A 14348-nucleotide genomic window follows, 5' to 3' on the forward strand; every position below is an offset into this window, starting at 1 on the left:
GGAGGATCCCATGTGCATGAATAATTTTCAACAAAAGTATCTGCTTCTCCTGCCTGTCCAGTTCCTGAAAAAGATACTAACAAGCAAATCTACAAGGTTTTGCAATCTAATAATCTGTTAAGTAAATCTCAATCGGGATTCCAGTCGGCCCACAGTACCAGAACCACTTTGATCATTGTTCTGGGCGGCCTTTGTAGCTTTGGCCAACCAGGGTTCATCTTCAGTCTTGGTTCTACATGACTTCTCTGCTGCATTTGATGTGGCCTCTCATCCTCTGACACTTGACCATCTCAAGAAAACAGGGATACAAGACCATGCCATATCATGACTTAAATCCTACTTTCTAGACCGTTCTCAGGGAGTCAGCATGCCCAATTTCCTGCATGAACTGAAAACTGTGAATCAAGGAATGCCATAAGGCTCTTCTTTAAGCCTCACACTTTTTTTATATCTTTGTCTGATCCCTGTTCATCTAAGTTATTCATTTGCTCACTAAGCTATGCTGAAAACACCAAAATTCTCTTCTCTTGCAACACTCCTGGCTACGTTTGTAAAGCCTATCTCTTCCTAATTGCTCCTCTGGCAACTCTTTTGTGGTTCCCCACCTCTGCTTCCCAATTAGGACATTAGGAAAAGGATCAAATTTAAATCTCTCCGCCTCAATGTCATGACCAATTATGGACTGGATCACTCAGAAAAATTCACTCTTTAAAATCCTACCTTATCATCTACTGCACGGTTCCTGATAGTCACCAGATTCTGTCAATCCAGATCATGAGGCAGAGCTTTCTCTGGCACCGCTGCGGGGCTGTGGAACTCCCTACCCTTAGAGTTCAGCGCTCCAAACCAACTACTTCCATTTCACAAAATGCTAAAAATACTCTGGTATATATTATTTACTAGTGCTGATTGCAGGGTTGCTCGGTGCCAGGGCACCATATATTGGTAATCGCATGCTCTATAAGTCCCTCTTCAAATACACATGCAAATTCAAATGCATGGACAACGAAGGGGTCAGAAACAGTAGAAGTGAACATATCATAGTAGGATGCATGGTCAAGGGATCCAGCTCCCTGAGCTGTGTGAGACATAATTGGTGAAAATGCTTCAGTCCCCCACTGATTACAAGTGGCCCATGTCGGATGTGGTAATTAGATACCAAGGTGTTTGAAATTTTTTAGGTGCAATAATTATCACCTATTCTGAGTTTTTAGGAAATCTAATGCAGGTTTTGGTGTTTACCGCACCTATATCCTCATGTCCCAAATAACACTGGTCCTTTTTTTCCCACTGTTAAATTCCAGCAGGTTTGACCTCCCAAAATGTAATTGAGGCTTTATTGAGCAAGCTTACATCATAGCACTTATAATTGCAGTAATTGCACAAACAGGTGTATATGCAGGGTTCCCAATTTCCAATATCTAGTAATCAGGCCATAAATGGGCCAGGGAAAACATGGGTTTGGATGAAAAGTACACCCATAATTTTATTGCAGATTTAATGATCTGCCGAATTCTAAATGATGATTCCAGCATGGCTGGACTATACTATTTAGACTGGTCACCACCTTTTAACATAGTGGATCATATCTTCACACTGCATGGAATAGAATAAGGGGTATTGTACTGTGCAAGTTTGAATCCCCGTGGCAAGGAATACTGATTGCAGCAATGCCAGCTATTCAGTCCCCTCGCACAGTCTAAAATTTGGAGGGCCATGGCATTTACATCGTCATTTAATAATATCTACCCTTATCACTAAATTAAGCAAATTAGCACATTTGGAGCATGGTTTTACATTTATATTAATGAAACATTGCTTATTTTGCAAACAGCTTACTCGCTTTATCTTGGTAGAAAAGTAGAAGAGTCTTAAACGAACCTACTGAAGAAAGAGATAAGCTTACTAATGAGCCCAACTATTTTATTTGTAAAATGTGCTCCACATTTGATTAAATTTAGTTTTTACTACTTTCAAATTATGAAATAATTTAATGGTGTTGAGCTTTCTAGTTAAGGTACAGTCAGCTTTTGTTTTTTCCATGTCATCATTGGACCACAAGAATTGTACATATGTGGGCCTACCAAAAAGTGCATTGGTCATCTTCAAAAACCATAGAGTGAGTCAACACATTCGTTGCTTTGGTTGACAAAACATAAGCATATGTTTTTTTTCTTTGTCCTCATTCATCTTAGGCTCCAGGTCTTCTCAGTGCCAATTTATTTTACACCCTCTCGTTTTTTAATGGTGAGAGAGAGGAGGCCACTCCTCTCCCTCACCATGCCCCAAAGGGGGAGTCGATACTTCAACACAGCTTCAAGCGCGAGCGAAAGGTATAATCATTGGACAAATCATCAACCTTAGACCTATGCTCTGTTCCTCCTCAACCATTCTACGAAGGGCAGCCAAAATTCCTTAGCTTTGGTGATTCCTCCTGACGTGTCCGTTCTTGACACAAAGACCAGCTCATCCAACCAATCCATGTATGAGGGAGGTATATTTCCTACCCATTTCTTACATAACTCTCTCCTAGCCAACAGTATATCATAGAAGAGTGACTTCAGTTTACCTATCTTCAACGCTCCAACTATCTCCATAACTCCAAAGATTACTAGACAGAGACTTCTATTAATACCGACCTCCATAACATCCGAAGTCATTTCCCTTACTTCTTCCCAGAAAGAGTGTATTGCTGGGCATTCCATAAGCATGTGTACATCCATAGCTTTCTCTAAACCACACTTTCCACATTTGGCCTCTTCTCCTTTCCTCATTTTTGACAGTTTTTGAGGTGACAAATAGGCCCTGTGTATTGAAAACAGATGGTTCCTTCTGTAAGTAGCTGGCTTAACCTCAGTGAATAAAGTACGCATAGAGATTTGCCATATTTCCTGTAGCTGTACTCCCGGAATACAGCTACCCCACAGGTCCTCTGGCAACCTAAACTCTCTGTCTGCCAGATCCAAAATTTTCCAATACCAAGTAGCCACTTCTTTATTGGGGTGTAGTCTCCCCATTATCTTCTCCTCCAACTGATTCTTCCGACCTGTACTCATTTGACCCCTCTGTGACCACCCTTTCAACTGCAGATACTTTAGTCTTGACAATTTCCCCAGTCTTTTCAGAGATTTCATCCAACTGGAGTAATCTGCCTTCCCTAAAAAGATCCCCCCAATACATGAAACCCGCATTCTTAATTGGAATGGCCAATATGACCTCAAAACACTCTGGCGTACCTGGAGAGCCCTAACTGTGTGCCCAGTAACAATAATATTCTCCCTTGGTTGTTCTCCTTATGCTGTACCAGGTCTTTACCATATCTTTCACCACTTTTAGTCTTATTTTTTTTTTATATTTGGGATCACCAAACCTAAATAGAAAGTGGTTTACGGCCCCTTTAACACCTCCTAGCATGGCTTTGAACATACAGCCGAGGATTGTCAAGTCAGGAGAGGAGAATAGCATTCTTGCGTTCTTAAACTGGAAGGCCCAAGCATAATATTGGAGGTCTGGCAATGCAAGACCCCCATTCTCCCTTCTTCTATGCAGTTTATTCCATGCTATTCTTTCCCCTTTCTGTGCCCATATAAAGGAGGTGATATCCTTCTGGATTTTTACTAGCATCTTCTCGTCCATTTGCAATGGGATTGTGTTAAATAAATAACTAACCATGGGCAGAATCACCATCTTTACCAGGCTAACCCTTCCTAAAACCGACAAGGGAAGGTGCATCCACCTTTGCATCAGGTTATTGCATTCCGTCCTCACTTTTCATAAGTTGACTACTGGTATCAGCTTAATGTCTTGTACAATCTTTAAACCTAAATATCTCAATTCAGTTTTAATTAACGGACTCTCCCTCTTCTGATTCCACACCATGATCTCTGTCTTCTCCGCATTGATATAATAGCCTGACACCTTCCCAAAATCAGCGGCAATCTCCAAAACTGCCAAAATGTAGTATATATTAACAAATCATCTGAGTACAGTGAGACCTTTTTCTCCCATCCACAACATAAAAAAGGAGAAATCCGTTGGTCCTGTCTTAATCTCCTAGCCAAAGGCTCAATATATAGGTTAAACAATATTGGGGAGAGGGAGCAACCCTGCCTCGTACCTCTGGTTATTTTAAAAGAAGACCTTAGCCTCCCACTAGCCAGTACCCTAGCTGAAGGAGCTTGATAGAGCAGGCCCACCATCCTACAGAAAGTTTCACCAAACCATAATCATTTAAAATTGAGAATAGATAAGCCCAACTAACTCCGCCAAATGCCTTCATGGCATCCAGCATAACTACTTCGAGAGGGGAACCATGCGTTATTGCCAAATCAATGGCACCTATTAGATTGGACGTTAGTTCATAGAGCTGTCTTCCTTTAATAAATCCTTTCTGATCCTTGTGCAAGAGTCCTGCCACCACACCATTCATTCTGTCTGCCAGCACTTTGGCAAAAATCTTATAATCGCTGTTCAAAAGAGATATCGGTCTATATGACTCACACTTTGATAGATTTTTACCTAGTTTCAAAACCAAAGTAATTACGGCATAATTCCATGATTCGGTTAGTGCATCAAAAATCTCTACAAACAATACTCACATCTCTGGCACTATAGATTTGCCCAATGCTTTATACAGTTCTATTGGGATGCAGCCGGGCCAGCAGCTTTACCGCCCTTACCTACTTTAAGTGCTGCCCTAATTTCCCCTTGTGAGATGATTTTGCTCATTTGAATCTGCCCTTTTGCTGTTAATCTGGGGTAGTTTATCTGTGCTCATCCAGTTTCTCACCTCTTCCCTTGTTACCGTCTTATCCTCTTTATAAAGCTCTGAAAAAAAATCTTGAAAGGCATTCCCTATATCAGCACTACTTGTCCATCTTTCTCCTGTTTGCTCACACCTGATCTCTTTGATAGTATTTTACAGTTTGTTCAGTTCTAGAAACCATAAGCATATCTTGCCCATAGTTCAGGCCTTCCATTGGATGTCAGTGAATCCAAGTAGCCTGTTCAAGTCCTCCTACATTTTGTGTCAGAACATTCAGATAAAGATTATTCTGTAAAAGGTTGATGCCATCCACTGTGCCATCCCCTTGAGTTATTCTGTCAGTACAATTGCATCTTACATTAGTCTAGACACATAAAGTGAGATCTGGAAGCATTGCTTCTCATTATAGGGCACCCAAGAATGTAATCCACTGCCCTTAGATCTAAGAGTAATCAAGGATCAGTTAGCATTTTATAAAACTTAAATATGATCCTGTTCCTAGTTATGAACTACTGCCTATGCGGACCCAGTGTAATTCTCCAGCTGAGCACAATCAATGTTTCTCCATCGATTCATACACAACACTTTCCAGATGATTACCATAGTACAACGTTTCAAACGCAACTCCCATGTCCATAATCCTTACTGACCCACAGCATGTCAAGCACAATATACATGACAATAATGCATACAGACACCACTTCTTATGAAATACTGTCACCCTGCAAACACGCCATATTGATCCATGAGCATGTGTGGTTACATTATCATCTAGTATTACACAGAGCACCCTAGGGCACTAAGGCTGTCTGTGCGCCGCAAAAGGGTGGTGCACTGTCAGTGCACCCCCCAGAGGGAAGCTTTCAGGAGGGAGGAAAGGGGGTCCCATTGACTTCCCCCAAGTTAATCCCCTACAGTCACTCACTGCACCCACCTGCAAAAGGATCTCTCTCCCCTTTTGAAATCGCAGGCAGCTTGCTGCCTGTGCAATGAAATACAGAGCAGCTTGCAAACAGCCCTTTCATATTTCACTTGTACCGCTTCCATCAGGACAGCTCAAGTTTACAGCTGCCCCGAGGACAGTATATTCACCATAATAGGGAGCAGATTCCCTGTTTGCCCTAGGCACACCTTTGAAAGTTGCACCATGGCACAAACAGGGACAGTGCACCCTATGTGTAATACGGCCCCAGGTGGTCATAGCAGAAATTTGGAATTCTAAACTGGAAGTGACTGGTGACTTTATTCAAATCTATCAAATTGGATTTCCCATGTTATTCCCTCCTATCTTTGTCTGCACTTTCTGTGCTTAACGGCAAAATCAGTCTTGTGCAATTCATGCCCCAGTTTTGTAAGATGGCCACAGAGAACCTTCACTACACATACCTTTCCCTAAAGACTGGTTTCACCAAAGATGCACTCATGCCAGCCTTCTCCCAATCAAAGAGAAACACATCTTCCTGCTGTCCCTCTCATGGAAGCAGATGCATTAATATCTCTAGAACCCCTTTCTTGAAAAGGATTGCGTGAAGTTATTTATTTTTCTTGTCAGGATTGCGCTATCCTGCCACTAGGCGGTGCTTGCAAAGGCCCTCTGGACTCTTTCCTTTATCACTAAAAATGAGATTATACACTACTACACCTTGCCATGCCAGATACACTTTCTATTCGGGTTGTGGCATCCATTCTATTATCCTGATGCATTATGATCCTTGTAGTTCCCTCTGTCACCAGGCCCTTGCCAGGTCACATCCTGGTGGTGGTTTAATGTTTGCTAGAGTTGTTCCTGGATCCTACAGTTATTACCCTTTATGTCTGAATTTTAGACCAATCTCTGTTTGCTCTGATCCATGCTCCATTCCAGGTTTTCCTGTTCCCTGTCTTGTGTCTCCTGGTTTCCTTGGTCTTTCTACAAGTTTCAGTTCAGCCTTCCCTTCAATGGTCGCTCCCTGCCTTCTTGCACCTGGTTAATTAATTTCACCAGGTTTTATCCCTGCACGTGTGCTCTTCCCCTGATCCTCCAACTATTTCAGCCATGTGAGCACAGAGTGCTTTGGCTTGCAACTGCCTACTGTTGTGCCCCCTTGTGTTCTGTGTTCCTACTTCGGTTACTAAAGACTTGTCCTATGATTTTGTTGACCTCTTTTCTCTAAACCAGTGTCCTTTTTTTGGCTATTTGTAGTATCTATTTCTCTCCGTAGTTTTCCTGATTCTTTGTTCCAGTGTTAGCCATAGTTCAAGGTCTCCTGTTTATGTTCCTTGATTTCCTGCTTCTTTGTTCCAGTGTTAGCCATAGTTCATAGTCTCCTGTTTCTGTTCCTTGTTCTCCTGCATCTCTGTTCCAGTGTTGGCCTAGTTTATAGTCTCCTGTTGGCACTCTTCTTGATCTGCCCTGTTATATGCAGATCCTTGCCTTGCCCTGTGGTCCTGTTTGTCTGTATATTTCCGTCTTGCAGTGTTTGAGTGCAGACCTTTACCTAGCCTCGTTCTGAGAATTTCAGTCCTATTCCTGACTGTGATTCACGCCCTGCTTTGCTTGAACCCAGTTTTTGTTTTGGTAATTCTTGTTCTGTTCCCTGTTGTTCTGTATTGTATTGTTAGCTCGATTTTTATTGCTTCCAAGGGTGCCAGTTAGATTCCAAGACCTGTCTCTTTGGCACAGTGCACAATCTCCATAGGAGCTGCTGGATGTCTCCCAGAACTCTGAGAGTAATCTGCTCCTTGTCTTGGTATAAGATCTTTTCAGCTCACAGACATCATTTCTGAGGAGCAGACAAACTAACATAAATTATCGTAATTTAGGAGAGAGCACATGCACTTTAGCATTGCTTAGCAGTGGTAAAGTGGCCAGAATCCTAAAGCCCGCAAAAATTAGGTCAGAAAAAGAGGAGGAGGAAGGCAAAAAGTTTGGGGTGACTCTTCAGAGAGGGGCATTTTCCAACAAGCTCAAAGAGAGATCATTTCTGAGTAGCAGACAAACTATCATTAATGATAGTTTGTCTATTGTTTCCCTGTTTTATATTCCTGTTGTGTGTACCTGTTTTGCCTGCAGACTTCCAGAGCCGATTCACAACCTGTCCCAACCTTCTTCAATCCTCTGCTCCTGTCCTGCTTCCCTTCTAGCCTTTTTGTACTCTCCTGTTTGTATTCTCTTGAGAGACCTCGGACAAACCCAGTGCACAGTCTTGTCCTAGTCTCTCCCAGCTAGTTGCGTGCTACACCCCTGACAGATTGAAAGCTCTCCCTGACATTCAACATGTGACTGTTGTTAAAAAAGACACAATGTCATTTTCTGTGGTGCTGACTTATCACAAGTGGTCTCCTTCACCTGGTAAGTGTTTACTAAATGTAAGTCAGAGAGTGACCTGACCTGACTCTGATCGGTGACGGTTGCTCCATCCGCCGCGCAGCTCTCCCTGAGTGTGCCCGGTGTCCCTGCCTGCCGTTCTGCCCGCTTCTCCGGTTCCCGCTCCAGTTCACCTTTCGCCGTATTCTCGCCCTCCCCGCTCCCTGCGTCTGCTCCCCTGCGGCCCGCCCCCCTCTTGCCTCTCTACCTGTTCCCCTCCCCGCGCCACCCCGCTCCCACCTCCCAGCTGCTCCTCCCTCCCACTCCGCCCCTCCCACGACGCCATTTATGGCGGAGTCCACGCGTACGCACAGCGGGCGCGCCCTATGCGTGCCAAAGGCAAGCCCGTCTGCGCCCGTCCGCGCCTGCACCGCGCCCAGCGCCAGACCCCCTGGCCCCCGCCGACCATACGACGCCGCCACCCTCCACACACTCAACACCGGCCGGATCCCCAGCTGCCACCGAGCCACCCCAGGACGCACCCACGGACCCTTCTCCTGCCGACCCTGCAAATTTTCCTGCATCCGGACCTGCACCGCACCCGCCAAGCCGAGCACCAGCAACAACCACCTGAAGTGCATCCTGCTCAACACCCGCTCCTTCCACAGACACGCCGTGGAACTATGGGACCTGCTCGACACCACATCCCCAGACGTGGCCTTCCTCACGGAAACCTGGATGAACGCCTCCTCAGCGCCCGACGTCGCCATCGCCATCCCGGACGGATACAAGATCACCCGGAGGGACCGCATCAACCAGACAGGAGGAGGCATCGCCATCGTCCACAAGAACACCATCCGCCTCACGACCAATTCCGACAACACCCTCCCAGCCGCCGAACATCTTCACTTCCAGATACACACCGACCCCAGGACAACACTCAGAGGCACCCTCATCTACAGACCCCCAGGACCCCGCACACAATTCAGCGAAGACATCGCAGACTTCATCAGCCCACACGCCCTCCCCTCCGCTGACTACATCCTCCCAGGGGACTTCAACTTCCACCTGGAGAACAACAACGACAACAACACCACCACCCTGCTGGACAACCTCGCCAACCTTGGACTCAAGCAACTGGTGAACACCCCCACCCACTATGCCGGCCACACGCTTGACCCAGTCTTCTCCTCCAGCAAGTACATCTCCTTCAGCCACTCCACCGGTCTTCACTGGACAGACCACAGCTGCGTCCACTTCAGCTTCAGAAGGACCACGTCTCACCACCACTCGCAACAGGTCCCCCGCAGAAGCTGGAGCAAGATCACCACCGACCAGCTCACCACATCACTGAACCAGAACCCCCCCGCCAGATCAGCGGACCCCAACAAAGCAGCCAACAACCTCACACAATGGATCATCAACTGCGCCGACGACCTCGCACCCCTGAAAAACCATCTCAGCAGGCCCAACAGCAAGAGAGCCCCCTGGTTCGACGACAACCTCAAGAACTCCAAGAAGAACTGCCGTACCCTCGAAAAAGCCTGGCGAAAAAACCCGACTACAGACAACATGACCGCCCTCAAGCACGCCACCCGCAAACACCACCAGCTGATCCACACCACCAAGAAGACAGCATTCAAGGATCGACTTGACAACAACGCACACAACAGCAAGGAACTCTTCAGCATCGTCAAAGAGCTCTCCAACCCCAGCGCCGGAATCAACTACATCACTCCCTCACAAGACCTCTGCGACTCCCTCGCCTCGTTCTTCCACAGCAAGATCGCAGACATACACAACAGCTTTGGCGCACAGACCACGCACCCAACCACAGAACCAACGCCCCCCACCACCACCCTTGGCGCCTGGACCCCGGTCAGCACCGAAGACACCATCCACACGATGAACACCATCCACTCCGGATCGCCAACCGACCCATGCCCTCACCACGTCTTCAACAAGGCTGACTCCGTCATCGCAGCCCAACTCCGGGACATCATCAACTGCTCCTTCAACACCGCCACCTTCCCGGAGAGCTGTAAGCATGCCGAACTCAGCGCCCTCCTGAAGAAACCATCAGCAGACCCCACCGACCTCAAGAACTACCGCCCCATCTCGCTCCTCCCGTTTCCTGCCAAAGTCATCGAGAAGACCATTAACAGACAGCGGGCCGCCTTCCTCGAGACAAACGGATCCCTCGACCACTCGCAGTCCGACTTCCGAGCCAACCACAGCACTGAGACCGCCCTCATCGCAGCCATTGACGGCATCCGAGCCCTGCTCGACAACGGGGAAACAGCGGCCCTCATCCTCCTGGACCTCTCTGCAGCGTTCGACACTGTCTGCCACGCACCCTAGTGCAACGCCTCAGCAACACCGGAGTCCAAGAGAAGGCACTGAAGTGGATCATCTCGTTCCTCGACGGGAGAACCCAGAGAGTCCGCCCCCCCGTTCAGATCCGAGGCCACCGAAGTCACCTGCGGCGTACCACAAGGATCATCACTCAGCCCCACCCTCTTCTACGTCTACATGAACCCCCTCGCAGCCATCGCACGCCAACACAACCTCAACATCATCTCCTACGCCGACGACACCCAGCTGATCCTCTCCCTCACCAATGACCCAGCCACCGCCAGAACCAACCTACACGAAGGGATTAAAGACGTAGCCGAGTGGATGATGAACAGCCGCCTGAAACGGAACTCAGACAAGACGGAAGTCCTCATCCTCGGATCATCACCCTCTGCCTGGGACGACTCCTGGTGGCCCCCGGCCCTGGGCAGCGCACCCAAACCAACGGACCACGCACGAAACTTGGGCTTCATCCTGGACTCCTCCCTCTCGATGACCAAACAAGTCAACGCCGTCTCATCCTCATGTTTCAACATCCTACGCATGCTCCGTAAGATCTTCTGATGGATCCCCACCGACACCAGGAAGACGACGACCCAGGCACTCGTCACCAGCCGTCTGGACTACGGAAACACCCTCTACACCGGAACCACAGCCAAACTACAGAAAAGACTCCAACTCATCCAAAACGCCTCCGCATGAATCATCTTGGACATCCCCCGTCACAGCCACATCTCCGGACATCTGAGAGACCTACATTGGCTCCCCATCAACAAGAGAATCACGTTTCGACTCCTCACCCACGCACACAAGGCCCTCCACGACCAGGGCCCCAAGTATCTCAACAACCGCCTGACCTTCTACACCCCCACCCGCCCGCTTCGATCTGCCAGCCACGCCCTCGCCGTCGTCCCACGCATCCGAAAAACCACCATGGGAGGAAGATCCTTCTCCTACCTGGCAGCCAAGACGTGGAACACCCTCCCCATCCACCTCCGCCGGACCCAAGATCACCTCTCCTTCAGGAAGCAACTCAAGACCTGGTTGTTCGAGCAGTAGCAGACCCCCCCCTAGCGCCTTGAGACCCTCCGGGTGAGTAGCGCGCTATATAAATGCCTTGATTGATTGATTGATTGAGAGAGGACTTGACATCCTGTCTGTCTTCTTAATCCTTTAATCAATTGCTGAATGTCTGACCTGATATCTGACACACTGAGGGAGTCCTATGATTCAGGAAGAACCTTAGTCCTGGTGAAAATTACCCTGCAGACCTCATTGGGAGTTTGACTTTTGCATAGCTTACATAGTTGTCCAACACTTCACCATGGATGTAAGAACAGTCAAGTATGTTGATTAGTTTGTCCAACATGTTTATCTTACTTTAACCCCTTCTGTGCCCAGGACGTAATGGTTACGTCCAGAGGCACAGTGCTGCTGTGCCCAGGACGTAACCATTACGTCCTGTGCACAGAGCCCAGAGGGAGCGCTCTCGCTCCCTCTGTGGGGTTCTCCCCACCCCCCCAAGTCAGGGATGGAAGGGGAAGCCCTTCCCCTCCCACCCCGACCCCCCCAACCCCCCCTGTGACATCAGCGCGCGAGCGCGCGCTGATTAGTCACAGGGTCTCCCCCATCGCGCTGGAAGCAGAGCTTCCAGCGCATTTGAAAAAGAAATGCTTTTGCATTTCTTTTTCAATCCCATGGGTGAGGCCCCGAGAGGCTTCAAAGGGAAGGAAATGTATTTCCTTCCCTTTGAAGTCTCTCACAGGTTTCAAAAGCCGGATTGCTTGCAATCCGGCTTTTGAAACCCCACTAGACACCAGGGATTTTTTTTTTTTTCAGTGAAATTGGCAAAAGGGAGCGACCCCTTGGGCAAGGGTCGCTCCCGGGGGGGCATTTTTTTAGGAAGGCCTTTTCTGCCCCCCCTGGGGGCAGATTGGCCTATTATTAGGCCGATCTGCCCCCGGGGGGGGGCAGAAACCTCTAGGCACCAGGGACCTTTTTTTTTTTTTTTTTTTTTTTGTGTTGATTTCTTTTTTTTTTAGGTGGGGAGCGATCCCTTAGGCAAGGGTCGCTCCCCTACGGGGCAATATATATTTAGGCCATTTCTGCCCCCCATGGGGGCAGATTGGCCTATTTTGATGAGGCCAATCTGCCCCCAAGGGGGGCAGAAACCATTAGACACCAGGGAGTTTGTTTTCGCGCGCGAATTTCACGCAACGGGAGCGACCCCTTTGGCAAGGGTCGCTCCCAGGGGGGGCATTTTTTTGGGAAGGCCTTTTCTGCCCCCCCTGGGGACAGATCGGCCTATTATTAGGCCGATCTGCCCCCAGGGGGGGCAGAAACCTCTAGGCACCAGGGATCTTTTTTTTTTTTTTTCTTTTTGTTATGTTTTCTTTTTTTTTTAGGTGGGGAGCGACCCCTTAGGCAAGGGTCGCTCCCCTAGGGGGCAAATTATATTTAGGCCATTTCTGCCCCCCTTGGGGGCAGATTGGCCTATTTTGATGAGGCCAATCTGCCCCCAAGGGGGGCAGAAACCATTAGACACCAGGGAGTTTTTTTTTTGCGTGAATTTCACGCAAGGGGAGCGACCCCTTAGGCAAGGGTCGCTCCCTGGGGGGGGGGATTATTTTAGGCCATTTCTGCCCCCCTGGGGGGGGTAGATCAGCCTATTTTGATTCGGCTGATCTGCCCCCAAGGGGGGCAGAAACCACTAGGCACCAGGGATTTTTTTGTTTTTCTGTTTTACAGATGGGGAGCGACCCCCTTGGACAAGGGTCGCTCCCCTGGAGGGGCAAAATGTATTTAGGCCATTTCTGCCCGCTTTGGGGGCAGATCGGCCGATTTTAGGTCAATCTGCCCCCAAGGGGGGCAGAAACCACTAGGCACCAGGGATCTTTTTTTTGCGCCGTCACACAAGGGGAGCGACCTTGTAGTCAAGGGTCGCTCCCCGGGAAGTGGGGGTGGGGGGGGGCAAATTATTTTAGGCCATCTCTACTCCCCCTGGGGGCAGATCGCCCTATTGGTATTATGCCGATCTACCCCCAGGGGGGGCAGAAACCTGTAGGCGCGAGGGCAAATGTTATTTTTTTATTTTTTTTTATTTTTTAGAGATGGGCAGACAAGGGTCGCTCCCCTGGGGGGCAAACTGTATTTAGACCATTTCTGCCCCCCTTGGGGGCAGATTGGTCGATTTTAGGTCAATCTGCCCCAAGGGGGCAGAAACCACTAGGCACCGGGTATTTGTTTTTTGGCGCCAATGTCACGCAAGGGGAGCGACCCCGTAGGCAAGGGTCGCTCCGGGGGTGGGGGGGGGTGGGGGTTCAGGGGGCAAATTTATTTTAGGCCATTTCTGCCCCCCCTGGGGGCAGATCGGCCTATTATTAGGCCGATCTGCCCCCAGGGGGGGCAGAAACCTCTTGTTGCCAGAGCAAATATTTTTTGTGTGTTTTTTTTTTGTTTGTTTGGTTTTTTTTAGAGATGGGGAGCGACCCATCAGGCAAGGGTCGCTCCCCTGGGGGGCAAATTGTGTTTAGACCATTTCTGCCCCCCTTGGGGGCAGATTGGTCGATTTTAGGTCAATCTGCCCCAAGGGGGCAGAAACCACTAGGCACCGGGGATTTGTTTTTTGGCGCCAATGTCACGCAGGGGGAGCGACCCCGTAGGCAAGGGTCGCTCCGGGGGGGGAGGGGAACGGGGGGGTGTTCGGGGGGCAAATTTATTTTAGGCCATTTCTGCCCCCCCGGGGGCAGATCGGCCTATTATTAGGCCGATCTGCCCCCAGGGGGGGCAGAAACCTCTTGTTGCCAGGGCAAATTTTTTTTAGTGTTTTTTTTTTAGTTTGTTTGTTTTTTTAGAGATGGGGAGCGACCCATCAGACAAGGGTCGCTCCCCTGGGGGGCAAACTGTGTTTAGACCATTTCTGCCCCCCTTGGGGGCAGATTG

Source organism: Pleurodeles waltl, chromosome 6 (genome assembly GCF_031143425.1).
Source record: "Pleurodeles waltl isolate 20211129_DDA chromosome 6, aPleWal1.hap1.20221129, whole genome shotgun sequence".
NCBI lineage: Eukaryota > Metazoa > Chordata > Amphibia > Caudata > Salamandridae > Pleurodeles > Pleurodeles waltl.